Genomic DNA, 13287 nt, shown 5'->3' with positions numbered 1-13287 from the left:
GGGGTTACTGGATTCCCGTTTCCCCGACTTCGTCGTCTTCTCAGCTCCACGAGCCGCGCCCCCTTGCTCCCCTCAGGCCCACAATATGCCCCGCGGTTCCCCAGACCCTCTCGGTCTCGCCACGCTGCCAAGTTTGGGCCACGACTTCCCCTCCCTGAGCCCACCCCCCCCGCCCGCCGCCCGGCTGGACGAGAGCACTTACCCCGAGGCCCGGCCGGCGGGGATGTCGGGGTGCGCACCGACCGGCACCTGCCGCGGCAGCAGCAGGCAGAGGAGGACCCGCTGAGCGGAGCCTCCCTCCCAACCCGCAGCGCGCAGGGGCTCCTTGGGGGCCCGGCAGAGGACCACGACAGGAGGCGAGGCGGCGACACGAGCAACAGCTGCTGCGCCGGCCTGGGCTCGGTCCAGCTCTCGGGGACCGGGGCAGAGGCAGGCAGGGTTGGGAAGGAGGGTAGGGTAAGTGGGGTGCAGAGGGCGGGGCAGCGTGCGGCCAGGTCCAGAGGAAGGCGCCTGGGGCTGCGAGGGATGCCACCGCGAGGATGCCGACGCCCGGGCTGACGCCGCCGGTCCCTCTCCCCACCCCGAGAGCGGTGCGGGCGCGGCGCACGGCCTCGCTAGCTCCCAGGCTCGCCGCCGGCGCCCTCGGTGCGCCCCGCTTTGTGCTGCGCGCAGCCGGCGTGCACCTGGTGTAAGCAAAAGCGGTCAGCTGATGGGCCGCTCGCTGATTGGCTGCTGCGCCGTTTCCTCCCCTCCTGCCCGAGCCCCTTCCCGGCCTCCTCCTGCCAGCCCCCCGCCCCCCCACACACGCCCGCCCCCGGCTCAGCCGCGTGCTGGGGCACCATCTGTAGCCCGCCCAACAAAGGCGCGGCGCCGCGGGTCTCGGGTGGCCCTGTCGCCCTGCGCCACCGCCGCGGCAGAGGCAGGCAGCAGCGGGCCGCCGCTTTTTGTCTGGGGTCGAGAGGCTGCGGCTGGGTTAGGGAGGCAAAGCACACAGCCGTTTATCAGCAAAAGACAAACCAAAAAAAAGGAGCCCACGCTCGGAGGGCAGCTGAGCACAATGGGAACGGATCTCTGCGCAGCGCAGAACTTGGGCTCAGAGGCTGAGAAACAGACAAAATTCAACCCGGGATAGAAAGTCGTTTCTGAAATCTAACCCTTGTCTTAACAAATGCACGGGGGTTCCTTGGGCTGTGTGCACATGCCTGGGTGTGCGGCACGCGTGGCTGTGGAACTGGCCCGCACCCTCGCCGCCGGAAGGAGTATTCCGACACTACGCTAATGGGGAAGCCTTCAGATGTTTCTGAAAGTTTGCAATTACAGCCTTTCGATTTGTTGGGTGTGAAAGTTGTGTTCCAATAAGCGGAGGATTGAGACTGCAGCCTGTTTGCCTGTTTGAAGAGGGAGGATGTCGCAGCCGGAGCTGGAAATGGGTCTTGAACCTGAGCCTCTTCCTCCAAGTGGCCAGTTCAGAGCCACGCTCTAGAGAAGCCCTTGGTACTTGCTGGACAATCTGCTTCAAGCTAAAGCATTTGTTATTGACCCCTTAGTACTGAACAACTTTGGGTAAAAGAACATGGTGACATTTCCTGATGTCTGGGGAAGTTGGAAGGATACATTGTTATTACACGCAACCATCTTTGAATTCCTTGAACACAGTATAAATTTAATCCAGTCAATTATCTTATCATGTCTGGAGCCCTATAGCATTTCTTAGTTTCTTTCGTTGATGCTGATAAACATTTGATGCTCCCATATTTCCATCTCTGTCATGTAGATACCAGTGGGTCACAGTGGGCCATAGACGGTTCTAGGGAAAGAAGATACTATGATTCAGGGTAGAAGGCAGACAGAGAGTGGACAGACAGCTCTTCAAAAAGGCCCGTTGGCCCTAGGGTGCTGCATACACCCCAACAAGACTTAAGAACAATTTGAGTCTAGAACCTTTCCTATGAGGAGTCATACTTTTATCTGTTTCCCCCTTTTTCATGCTGATGATGTGTAGCTTGGAGTTTGTCTGAAAGAAGGTGGGCCTGCGGTGCAAATACAGAACTTGAATGATCCCGGAAGGATAGAGCGCAGCCTTCTTCGGGAGTCTGCTTTAGGTTTTCCAGCCCGTCTTTCTGGACGTGTAAGGGAGAGGATGCTGTACCCTGCACAGTAGGGCGTCACAGAGGCAGCTCTGGGGCAGTTGACGCCATTAGTGGTCGTGCGCAGTTACTCTTTCTAGAGATGTGACGTGTAACAGCCTCCAGCTTTGGAAGGGACTTCACAAGAATGGTCTGAAGCCCAGCTAAGAAGAAGCCAGGTGAGGCCTGAGCGTCTGAGCTTCGAGGCCAGCCAGCACTGCAGTCTGTGAGCTGTGTCTCTCAGGGCACGTCCCTTTCCCTCCGTAAGTCATGGTTTCCTTGGCTCTGAAGCAGGTTGATAACAATAACCATCTTAAAGCATTGTGCTGGCTCCGTGAGAGTAAGCGTGTACCGTGGTGCCGTTCTCGGGGTACAGTAATGGAAGTTCTGGCCGTTGTCAGCCAGGTGGTCAGACCACAGCAAGACATCAGGCCAACAGGTGGAACGACCCTTTCACAATCTGACACCGCTCACCAAAGATCGTGAAGGCGCTGGCAGCGCCAGTGAGAGAAGCAGACTCGATCCCTCCACTGTTCGATGCGTTTCTTTTCGAATCAGCATGTCTTTCATTTAAACTTACTTCCCTCTGCACCCAGGTTAGCACGAGAAAGGAAGCTGTGCCGTTTCTGCTTGACCACTCCGTTTATTTTGCTTGAGACAGAAGGAGCATTATTATTAGGAAGAAATGAATGTGTCAGAGATGGGAGGGGTTTGGGCGGGAGGCTGGGGATTGCTGTGTGTGGGGAAGGTTGCTGTGGGACAGACGGAGACAGATGTAGGCAGGCATAGCATTTACAAAGGTGTCTGGGATTGGATCCCGCTTTTGGAAATTTGAGGCATTGCCTGACTGATTCATGGGTCCAAATTTTAGGAACTGCCATTTTATAACTCTGCGAAGGCGTTTCAGAATTATTTTTATCAACTGGCCCTTAAAAAAGTGCTTTGTCATTTGGATCCACGAAGGGGAAACGCCCAGTCAATGGACAAGGAAATCTAACTCGAAGTCACTTGCTCCTTCTTAGAATCCTCACGTCTGTCCGAACCACTGCTGTTGAGCTCACGCAGTCCTAGGGTCCTACATTTATTTGTAGAAAAGGACCTTATCTTAATACTTATGTATTTCTGTCATTGAAGATGTCAGAGGCTTTGAAGGACAATGGAAGTGGGTAGGGGGGCCCAAATGCCCCCCAGAAAGCCAGGTCTCACTGTGGATGTAGGGAGCTTGGTGGTACTTGTTTTAAAACAACATTAATTCAGAGGCCGGAAAGAATACAGCCAGTGCTCCATTAATATTTCAATTAGAGAGAGGTGTATTTTTAAACTTTTAAAGCCTGTGGTTTTAAATGGCATATGGTCATTTTGTTTTCAAAATGGGGATGTTCCTTGTCTGGGACTCCCTGGACCGGGCCATGTGGAGACCCTACAAATCCCTGGATCCCCCACCTCCCCTTGAGGTTTTTTAGCTTGTTTGAAGAAACATTATAACCGGTATTAGCCTAACTTTACTGATCTGTGTGGTAAATGAGGGAAAAAGAAGCAAAATGATACTTTACCGGGTGATCACATTAGAATAATCTTTAAAAGCACATCTGTATTTTGAGAACAAAGTTACAATATGCCATTTAAAACCGCAATTTTAAAAAGTTAAAAATATGTCTCTCTCTAATTGAAATATTAGCAGAGATTGTCAGTGTGCTTTCCAGCCTCCGAATTAATGTAGTTTTAAAACGAGCTCCACCAAGCTCTCCGAGGGTGACTCCACCGCTGGTAATTATGTGACCGCTGTGATCATTGTTAACTTCACACCACACGTGTGGTCTTCCTAAAACTTTCTGGCAATCGAGTGGGTTTTCGACATACGCATAGTTCCTGTTCTTCCAGTTTTATAATGCACACAAAATCATTCCAACCCCACAAAAGGGTTCCTTGAGGTTTCTGTAATTAAAATGACATTAGCATCTAAGTCTGAGAGTTTGACATGGAAGTAAGGTGACCAAGCCCCTGGGTTTGCCTGGGACTCTGGGTTTTAGTCTGCAAACTCTCACACCTCAGGCAGCGCCTCAGTCCGGGACAACCTGAGAGGGTCCATGGCTCTAAATGGAACTCACACGGATGGGTTCAGGGTACCGCCGTATTTCAGCTGAGTTACAAGCTTGCAGACCCACCAACGAACGTCCCTGTGCTGGACTGGAGGAGAATCCTGCTTCCACGCATAGAACTGAATTGCTGCAGAACCTTGACAATGATCTAATCCAGCCTCCTTTTTTTATAGATAAGCACACTAAGCCCCGGAAGGGGACTGTGTCAGTGTGTTGACAAAGCCTGCCCTAAAAAGCTAGACTATACAGCAGCCCCCTCTACCCTCAGGGGGCATGTCCCAAGACCCCCAGTGGATGCCTGAAACCGCGGATAGTACCAAACCCTATATATACTGTTTTTGCCTATCCAGGCATGCCTATGATAAAGTTGAATTTATAAATTAGGCACAGTAAGAGATTAACAACAATAAATAATAATAAAATAGAACAATTACAACAATATGCTGTATTCAAAGGTATGTGAATGCGGTCTCTTTCTCTCATAATATCTTATTGTACTGTACTAATCTTTTTACTTAAAGGAAGCACTTTGCAGCCTCTCTTTGGCATGTCTGAATTGCCTGTATCACTATTCTTGCACTTTGGGGACATTAGGAAGTAAAATAAGGTCACTTGAGCACAAGCACTGCAATACTGTGACAACTGGTATCTGATAAACAGGTAGGGGGTGTATATACAGTGTGCAGAACTGGACAAAGGGATGAGTGACATCCCAGGTGGGACAGAGTGAGACAGGGAGAGATTTCATCACACTACTCGAACAGTGGGCAATTAAGGTTTATGAATTGTTTATTTCTGGAATTTCCCTTTCAATGTTTTTGGACCATGGTTGACTGCGGGTCACTGAAACCAAGGAAATCAAAATCATGAATGAGAGGGGTACTACTGTGCATTATTTGAAGGCAGAGACCAGATGGCCAGCTCCTAGCCCCACCCCCAGCACCCAGCACCCAGCATGTAATAGGTACTCAGTAAACACCTTTTAAATGAATTAATTGAATCAATTAATAAATGAGCATATTTATGTAACTGAACACATTATATCATGAGCATCTTCATAGCATTAAGCATTGGCTTAAAAATAAGAAATTCCTTCTATATGTGCTTGTCCACATTAACCTTCCATCATTTGTGTGTCAGGTATTGCCCTGGAGAAGCTCCTTAGATGTTTCTATTGGGTGTATTCCAAGTTAGTAGCAACACTGCAAACTCTCCAAGTGCAACCATGATCTTTTCATGTCTTGAGTGTCTCCTGAGAGCTTCCAGAACAAGCATGGTCAAATCTGAGGAATTCAGGGTGCTGAGGGAGGTTGGTTTGTAATGCCCTGGGGCTTAAATATGCAGCAAATAGTGCCTTTAGGTTTCTATCTGCATTTTAAAATGCAGGTCTACCAGCAGGAATATTATTTCTATACAGGTAAAAAGAGCCAGCTCAGATCATATCCTTTCGAAGCCTCCTCCTTACCTATTAGTGCATTTTAATCCTTTACCTGCGTGAGTTCCTTACCATATGCAAATTTAAAGGAAGGGAAAGGTAGCAGAGACAGGACAGGTGATACCTCGCTGTGCTAAGTGGGCAGAATTCCTTCTGTGCCCGTGAGCCTGAGAAAACAGCTGAAGTGTCAAAGCTGATAGTGTGGGTTCTGGAATTTATAAGCGGCAACCAGCCAGCACATACAGGCGTGTTAACCCAATTGAGATGAACTTCCTTGTAATTTCTAGTTTTCTGTTAACATAATAGCTTAGTGGGTCTGCTCATTAGAAAACCCTAAAGAGCTTTCTTTAAAAGTACCAGCCAGGAGAGCAAATGTCACCCATTGGCAGCCAGCCTGACTTTCTTCCTGTGTTAATTCCCCAGATCTCTTTTTCCAACTTCCCTCATCTTTTTCACATCGGGCAGTTTCTGCCACTGATTTTATGCCAAATGTTCATCCAGCATCTTGACATATGTTGTGTGACGGGAGCATTGGTCTCCACATTAGGTCTTGTCTCCTGATGATTGAATCAGCTGGGCCGGATACTCTTAAGGGTTAACGCACCGCGGATTCTGAGAGGGGGTCATCACCAGGTGATTGGGGTCATCCCCTAAACAGGGCTGGAGAGAGATCTACTGAAATTGCATGACTAGGCCCAGCCCCTTCCAATGCTTGGAGGACCTTCCTGAGTTTGTGCCCACAGATCACAAGGGGTCATTCCCAGTGTTTGATTTTAGGTGGGAGAAGGGGGCAGGAGGGTTCCACAGCATGTTTATAATTGCTGAAAGAGCTAATGTGACCTCAGGCTTTATTAAAGGGACAATTGTGTTGGAAACGGGAGGAGAAGTTTTAGCAAATTAGATTATTCATTTATCCCACCGGAATGTATGACACGTCTCCTGTGAAAGGCACTGGTCTGTGAAAGATACAAGTAGAACCAGTAAGCACTCTTGGGCGGCTCTCAGCCTAATGACTTGATTGCTCTGGGCGGGGGCTGCTGCTTTTCTGGTTAGGCTCACGAGACTGCCAACGCCTTACCCCCGCGATCACCAAGAGAGGCTGGCTGCTCTGCTGCCAGTGAAGGGGCCTGGGAGGCACTGCCAAACTGGGGAGAACACGCCGTTTAAAGTGAGCACCTGCTATTCAGCACTATTAGACTGTCACCTCGTGAGAAAGTGGGTCTGGTTTTGCCAAGAGAAACTGGAGATCCAGAATGTTATGGGAATTATTTCACTTAAAAATACAGTCAAGATGGCAGCTAATCCAAGTGCTTAAAAGCTCTGTAGAAACCCCGCATGCTCTCGGGCTCATCCTGCGCCTGGTCTTCCAGTTCATAATTCCTGCTCTAATCAGTAGGATTCACCCAGTGAAGGGGGATCTGCCCATATTTAGGGGGGTCTTTAACTTGACACTTCACGTGAAGAGCCGATTGGTGGAGGTTGCCAGGAGTTCGTGATGAGAATGAGTCCGTTCACTTAATCAGTAGCTGAGGATAAATGGGTAACGTGTGCGTTTCCAGATGCTTTTGGTGTGGGGGTTGGTTTTCTGCTCACAGTGGAGAGTTTTAGCGTCTTGAGATGCCTGTGACCTGGAAGCATTTCACGCTTCCAGGGGGACGGTAACGGGAATAAGGCCTCTTGGACTAGACTTGCGAACTTGAGGGTGACGGAAGCTACTTCCCCAGGTTTCTGAGTATGGATTTATGGCGGCCTCAGGTGAAATTCTCTGTTGTTGCTTTGAACTTCTGTCCAGCGTATCAGATCCATGACCAAGAAGCTTGCCTTCTCTGTGTCCTGGGGAAAGAAATGCGTGCTGCCCACTCCTGGGCGGGTGGCCCCAAGTAACTTCTGGAATTGCCTGGATGGAACCTCTGTTCCTCAACAAAATTTCATGTCATTACCTCCTGCCCATATCAAGCCAAGTGTGGAAATGCCCCCACGAAACCATGTGCATGGACTTGCCCCGTTAACAAGGAAGCAGTGGGCCATTTTCTCCTCAGTTATTAGTTATGTCCCACATTTGCAATACCAAGTGTAATAGTGGTTACCACTTTATCCGTTAGGCTGGAGTAGCGAAGCAGATGGTGTGTGCATCGGGTTTGTTTTTCTGTAGAATAAATGGAGAAATGGTTGCCATTTTCAGTGAGGGCTGATCACTCACCAGTTGTAAAGGCGTGAAGATTTGGCTGGTGAATTTGTTTAGATTTGTCTTTCTTAGAGTGGGAAGTGGGAAAGCTGGAATTCAGGCAGAATGTGCTCCCCACACAGACTGAAGTGAACTGATTTACCCTGATCCGCCCAGACTGGGCGGTCTCCTTAGCCAGGCTGCACACATTAGCAGAGGGAGGCCGTGAGCCGTATGCTTTGGGGGCGCTGGGGGAGCAGGGACACGTTTCATACTCGGTCACGAGATGAGCAACTGAAATGCTATCAGCTGTGGAGTCTTTGTTTTTATTTTCTTAATGAGAAAAAAATGATTTTTACATTTTTAACATAATAAGCAGAAGAGTAAGCTGTTTCTCAGTTACTTATGGGCAATGTAGTGTACTTTTGACAAGTCTGTCACAGTTCAACATTTACAAGTTTCTTCCAATGGGGAGTTAAAGTTTTTGTGCCTTTTGAATCTATGTATATGCATATATGTTGTGTGTGTGTGTGTGTATGTGTGAGTGTGAGTGTGTGTGTGTATGTGTGTGTGAGTGTGTGCGTGTATGTGTGTATGTATGTGTGTGTGTGAGTGTGTGTGTGTATGTGTGTGCGCTTTCTAAGTGCTAAACACTTTACTAAACTCAGCTCATTATTCACCCCACAGGCTCCTGAGGTAGATGTCATTATGCTGTTTTCCTTTGCAAGAGCTACCACTCACAGTAATTACAACTTGCTTGAAATCTTGCCGTTAATAACTTAAACAGGTAGGATTTGAACCCAGCTCTGTCTTATTCTCTCTCATAATAACTCCATTGCCAGCTATAAAATATCCACAGCCTGTTTAGGTCTCAGAAAAATTACTTTTATGTTTTCTTTTACCCAGAATGTACTGTGTTTCCCTGAAAATAAGACCTAGCCAGACAATCAGCTCTAATGCATTTTTTGGAGCAAAAATTAATATAAGACCTGGCCTGATATTATATTATGTTAAATAAGACCTGGTCCTATGTTATAGTAAAATAAGACCGGGTCTTATATTAATTTTTGCTCCAAAAGACACATTAGAGCTAATGGTCTGGCTAGGTCTTATTTTCAGGGAAACACGGTAATTGAGTCCAGATATTTTCAGCAAATGCATTTAAACTGGGGAGTGAACACTGAAGAGATAAAGAGCTGGCACAAACCCAGTTTTGTGTCAAATTTAAACTTGAACAGGAAACAGTTGACACCTGGGTCTTTAGTCAAAGTGACTGATGTCACTAAGTAGAACTTACTCTCTTCATCTGGAGACAGAACAGTTGGATCTGCCCCCTCACTTTCTGAAGACCCAGAGTGAGGCATGAGTAAAGAAGCCACCTGGGTACCTGGGACTCTTAGGCAAGTCATTCAGATCTTATAAGAGTGGCTGTGACAAAATGTCCTCAACCCAAATAAAAGCTGGTGTCCATAGGAGTCCTTGGGCAGTGTTGCCTTAGGAAATAAACATAACCCATCAATCAAAACTAACTTAGACAATTGGAATCTTTACTGGACTCTCTTGGATAATGTTCAAAGTCGATGTAAGCTGAAACTCCTCTTTATGAAAATTATCTTTCCCTAGTTCTCTCAAACACATCTCTCAGATGAGTAGCTGACCTTAAATTTTTCTTTCCTCATTGTCAACACTCCAACTTTTTTTCTTTTATAGCTTGAGCAAATGTCTGTTTTCAATACCTTCTTCTTTTACCTTCCACCACTTGTTTCTTTTCGTTCATGAGTAACTCATGACTTTTTTTTTTTTTAATACTGCTTCTCTGTAGCCATTGCATTGCTCAGGTTCCCCATGATAGAAATCCAGGAACCAAGCTTTCAGAGACAGAATTCCCTTTAGAGAATGGATGAAGGTGGTGTAGAATCGTCCTACTGTCATTATTTTTGCTCTGTCACAGGTGACAATACTACAGTATATGGAATGACAAAGGATTGTACATGACAGGTAGACCTGGGCATACTTTATCCTTGACCCATCCCTGTACCACCCACCACCCACCCCTCACCATGGACAAAACTGAGGAGCAGCATGAGGTTCAAGGACAGTATGAGAGTCAAGAACGGTGAGAGATTCAAGGACGTGCTGAGAGGTGAGGTCAGGGTCACAGGAGGATGGAGTGCCAGGCAGTTTCCTCATCTGTAAAATGGAGATTTAAAGCTGGACCCAGTCACAGGACTCCCGTAAGGATCAGTGCAGTAACGCACATTAAGTACTTATAAGAGACCCAGGAACGGACTAAATGCCCGAGAAATGTTACCTGTTATTATCTTATCACACCAAATTTTCCTTGTCCATTTACTTGTCTTTCTCAATTGCTAAGCTATGAGCACCTTGAAGGAAGACATTTTATCTTATTCAACCTTGTATTTCAAGTATCTACTACGAGGCCTAGCAGATAATAAGTGCTCCAGAACTGGTCACTCTTATTGTAATTCCAATAAGAGGGTTCAGAGTAAGACATCCTACAGGCCTCCAGCCCACACACTGAGTCCTCAGAACTTTACAACCCTTCTAAATGATACCACTCCAGTGTCAATTAATGATAACGTATTTTATTGTCATTTAGCCGCATTACTCTGTAAGTTTACTCACTGCTTTGCCTATCAGACAAACCTGGATGGGGGCCTTGCTTGCTTCTCTTGTTCCCTTGACTTGGCATCGGGTAAGCCATCGCTCCTCTTAGGTCCTCGTTTCCCTCATCTGTAAACCTCAGATGACTCAGCGACCTTGCCGTGTAGCAGTAGAATTAGCAGTGTTGTGTGGGAGACGTGGGTGTGTAGTGCCTGGGGTGAAAAAGATGCTCAGGGAGTCGCAGGTGGGCTCATGGTTCTGTGGCGAGAGTTCAGCGCTGATGTATGTTGGTATGGCCCAGGCCTATGTTCGGTACTCTTCACTCACATGGCCTGAAATCTTTTGCGGTCAGATTTCTTTCACTACTATGATGATTGAATTGTGTCTCCAAAAATGATCTGCTGAAATCCTAGCCCCCAGGACCTCAGAATGTGACCTTATTGGACATAGGGTCACTCCAGATGTAACTGGCTAAGATGGGGTTATACTGGAGTAGTGTGGGCCCCTGTGACTAAGGCCGTATAAGAAAAGGAAAGAGGGAGACACAAGGAGAAGAAAGTCAAGTGATGACGGAAGCAGAGATTGATGATGGAGCTGCAAACCCAGAGCACCAAGGGTGATGGCCAGCCCTGGAAGCTAGGAAGGCTTCTACCCCAAGTCTTGGAGGGGCATGGCCCTGACTACACCTTTACTTCAGACCTCTGGCCTCCACGGTGGTGAGAAGATAGATTTTGAATTTGTTATGGCAGCCCTAGGAAATGGATCCAATACTACGCTCACGTTGATGACCACGGCTTTTCAAGGTCAGTCTAGAAAAAAGGGAACCCTTATGTCAGACTCACTTATAAAAATGAGCAGATTGAGGTTTTCCACAGACGCCAGATTTTTCCATCCTAAAAATGATTATAACTACAGAATGACTGGCAGGCTTCCGGAGGGCAGGAAGCAACAAATCCTTCATCTACCACACTCTTCAGAGGCTTTTGGTTTTTTTATTTTCCCCTTGAACTGGCCAACTTTTCTTAAAGAAGTTTAGGTCCCCAGAGGACCACAGAGCTTTCAGTTCAGAAAGGTAAGAAACTCCTGTTTGCATTTACTATTTATGAGCTGTGGCTTCCTATGGTCACGTGGCCCCACAGTGCTTTTAAGGACCTACAAATGAGACTGGAGTCATTATTTTTTAATGTAAAGAGGATGATGGCATACTTTGCAGTGTAATATACAACCAGCTGTCACATTCACCCTAGATTTGTATTAACACTGTTCGTTTAGGAATTAGTCAACTACGCACCATATGTACAAACATCGTGTTTGACATAAAAGCAATATTTGTTGGACACAGCATTTGAGTGTTAATTGCAGTGTGTGATTCATAGGGACATCTTCACATCTAAGTAATTCTGTGGCATTAAAATTTGGGAGCAAGTGAGGCACACGGCTACGTTTCCATGTAAAGTTCTCATCTAACAAGGAAACCCATTAGCTGTGCACTCATCTTCCTCCCTCAACAAGGGGGCAGCTGCCCTCATGGCTGCTAAGTTTCAGTCAACCTCCAAGTACCAGGAGAATGACAGTAAAACCATCAAAATCCGAAGTGTTCTAGAAGAGAATTTGCTTTGTATTTGTTTCTGAAAAGCCTTTCTTCCGGGGAGAAAAGTGTTGTGTTGCGAGTCTGATGCAATGTAACTGGGAATCCAGTCCTGTCTTCCTCGTAAAGACGCTGTTCTCTGTTTTATGTGTGTTCAACTATCATGTACCCCTTCACTCCCCACCCCCACCCCGACCTCAGCATCAAGGAAGGTCTTTAGCTATGGAATTAGGACATTCCTCTTTTGAAGGAAGCGGTTCCACATTTCCAGGGCTGAATTTTTTGACCCAGGTTAGTACCACACAGTTGTGATTTTTCAGGTTTTTTTTTTTTTTTACAGATTAACATTTCCTAAATAGCTGGAATTTTCCTAAAATAGCTGGATTATCATCGTATTATTTTCTCCTCTTGAAGCTCATCTTCTGTTGCTCCTGGTGTTATCTGTCTCTGCTCCCTAAAACACTAATACATCTTCAGTCATTTTCATCCATTCGTTATTCGACTGTAGCCTACTGTTGGAGTTGATGAACTAAGCCTCGCTGCCTGTATTTGTACCACTTATAAGCTAAGAACTTTTTTTTTACATTTTTAAATGGTTGAAACAAACAAACAAACAAAAAACCAGCAAAAGGAGACTATTTTGTGACACGTGGAAATTACATAAAATTCAAATCTCAGGGTCCAAATAAAGTCGTATTGGAAGATAGCCCCAGTCACCAGATTACTTATTCTCTGTGGTGGGTCGTGGCCTGCAAACACCCCGTGGCCAGTCTAGTGCCTCCAGCGTCACGCCTCCGTCTCGTGCTTTCAGGTCCCCGAGTGCTACTGTGAGACCCTTATTCCTGTCACTTCCTGCTACCTTGCATTTATTTTGTCTGCTCTCCCCACCCCTTTTGTGTGACACTCCCGCGATGCTCTGTGTGGCTGGATCCCAAATTAGTTCCCTGTAAACAGCTCGGCAGCCATGACCTGGCCCCACCCAGCCCTGATTGCAGCTCGTCTGCCTGTGAGGCATCCGTCCCAGGCTGCTCCAGCTGCGATAACAAGATACCACAGATGGGGGGGCTTCACCAACCAGCATGTATTTCTCACAGTTCTAGAGGCTGGAGGTCCAAGGTCAGGGCCCTGGTAGATTCAATGTCAGCTGAGGGCCTGCTTCCTGGTTCGTAGACAGACAGTCGTCTTCTCACTCAGTCCTCTGACGGTGGGAAGGGGGCGGAGAGCTCTCTGGGGTCTCCGTTATAAGGGCA

The 13287-nt window shown here is 47.1% G+C and overlaps 1 protein-coding gene across 1 annotated transcript in view; it reads right to left on the bottom strand.

The window, feature by feature from the left end:
• The window catches only part of LRRN1 (leucine rich repeat neuronal 1), a 37053-nt gene extending 36365 nt beyond the window's left edge, over positions 1 to 688 (bottom strand). Inside the window, exon 1 of the mRNA XM_019749137.2 lies at positions 203 to 688. The gene's annotated coding sequence lies outside the window, so the exon portion shown is untranslated. The remainder of the gene's footprint in view (positions 1 to 202) is intronic.
• Between the last annotated feature and the right edge of the window lie 12599 nt (positions 689 to 13287).

The sequence above is a fragment of the Rhinolophus sinicus genome, linkage group LG10, assembly GCF_036562045.2.
Source record: "Rhinolophus sinicus isolate RSC01 linkage group LG10, ASM3656204v1, whole genome shotgun sequence".
Classification (NCBI taxonomy): Eukaryota; Metazoa; Chordata; class Mammalia; order Chiroptera; family Rhinolophidae; genus Rhinolophus; species Rhinolophus sinicus.
This window is presented reverse-complemented; position numbering and strand designations above follow the sequence as displayed.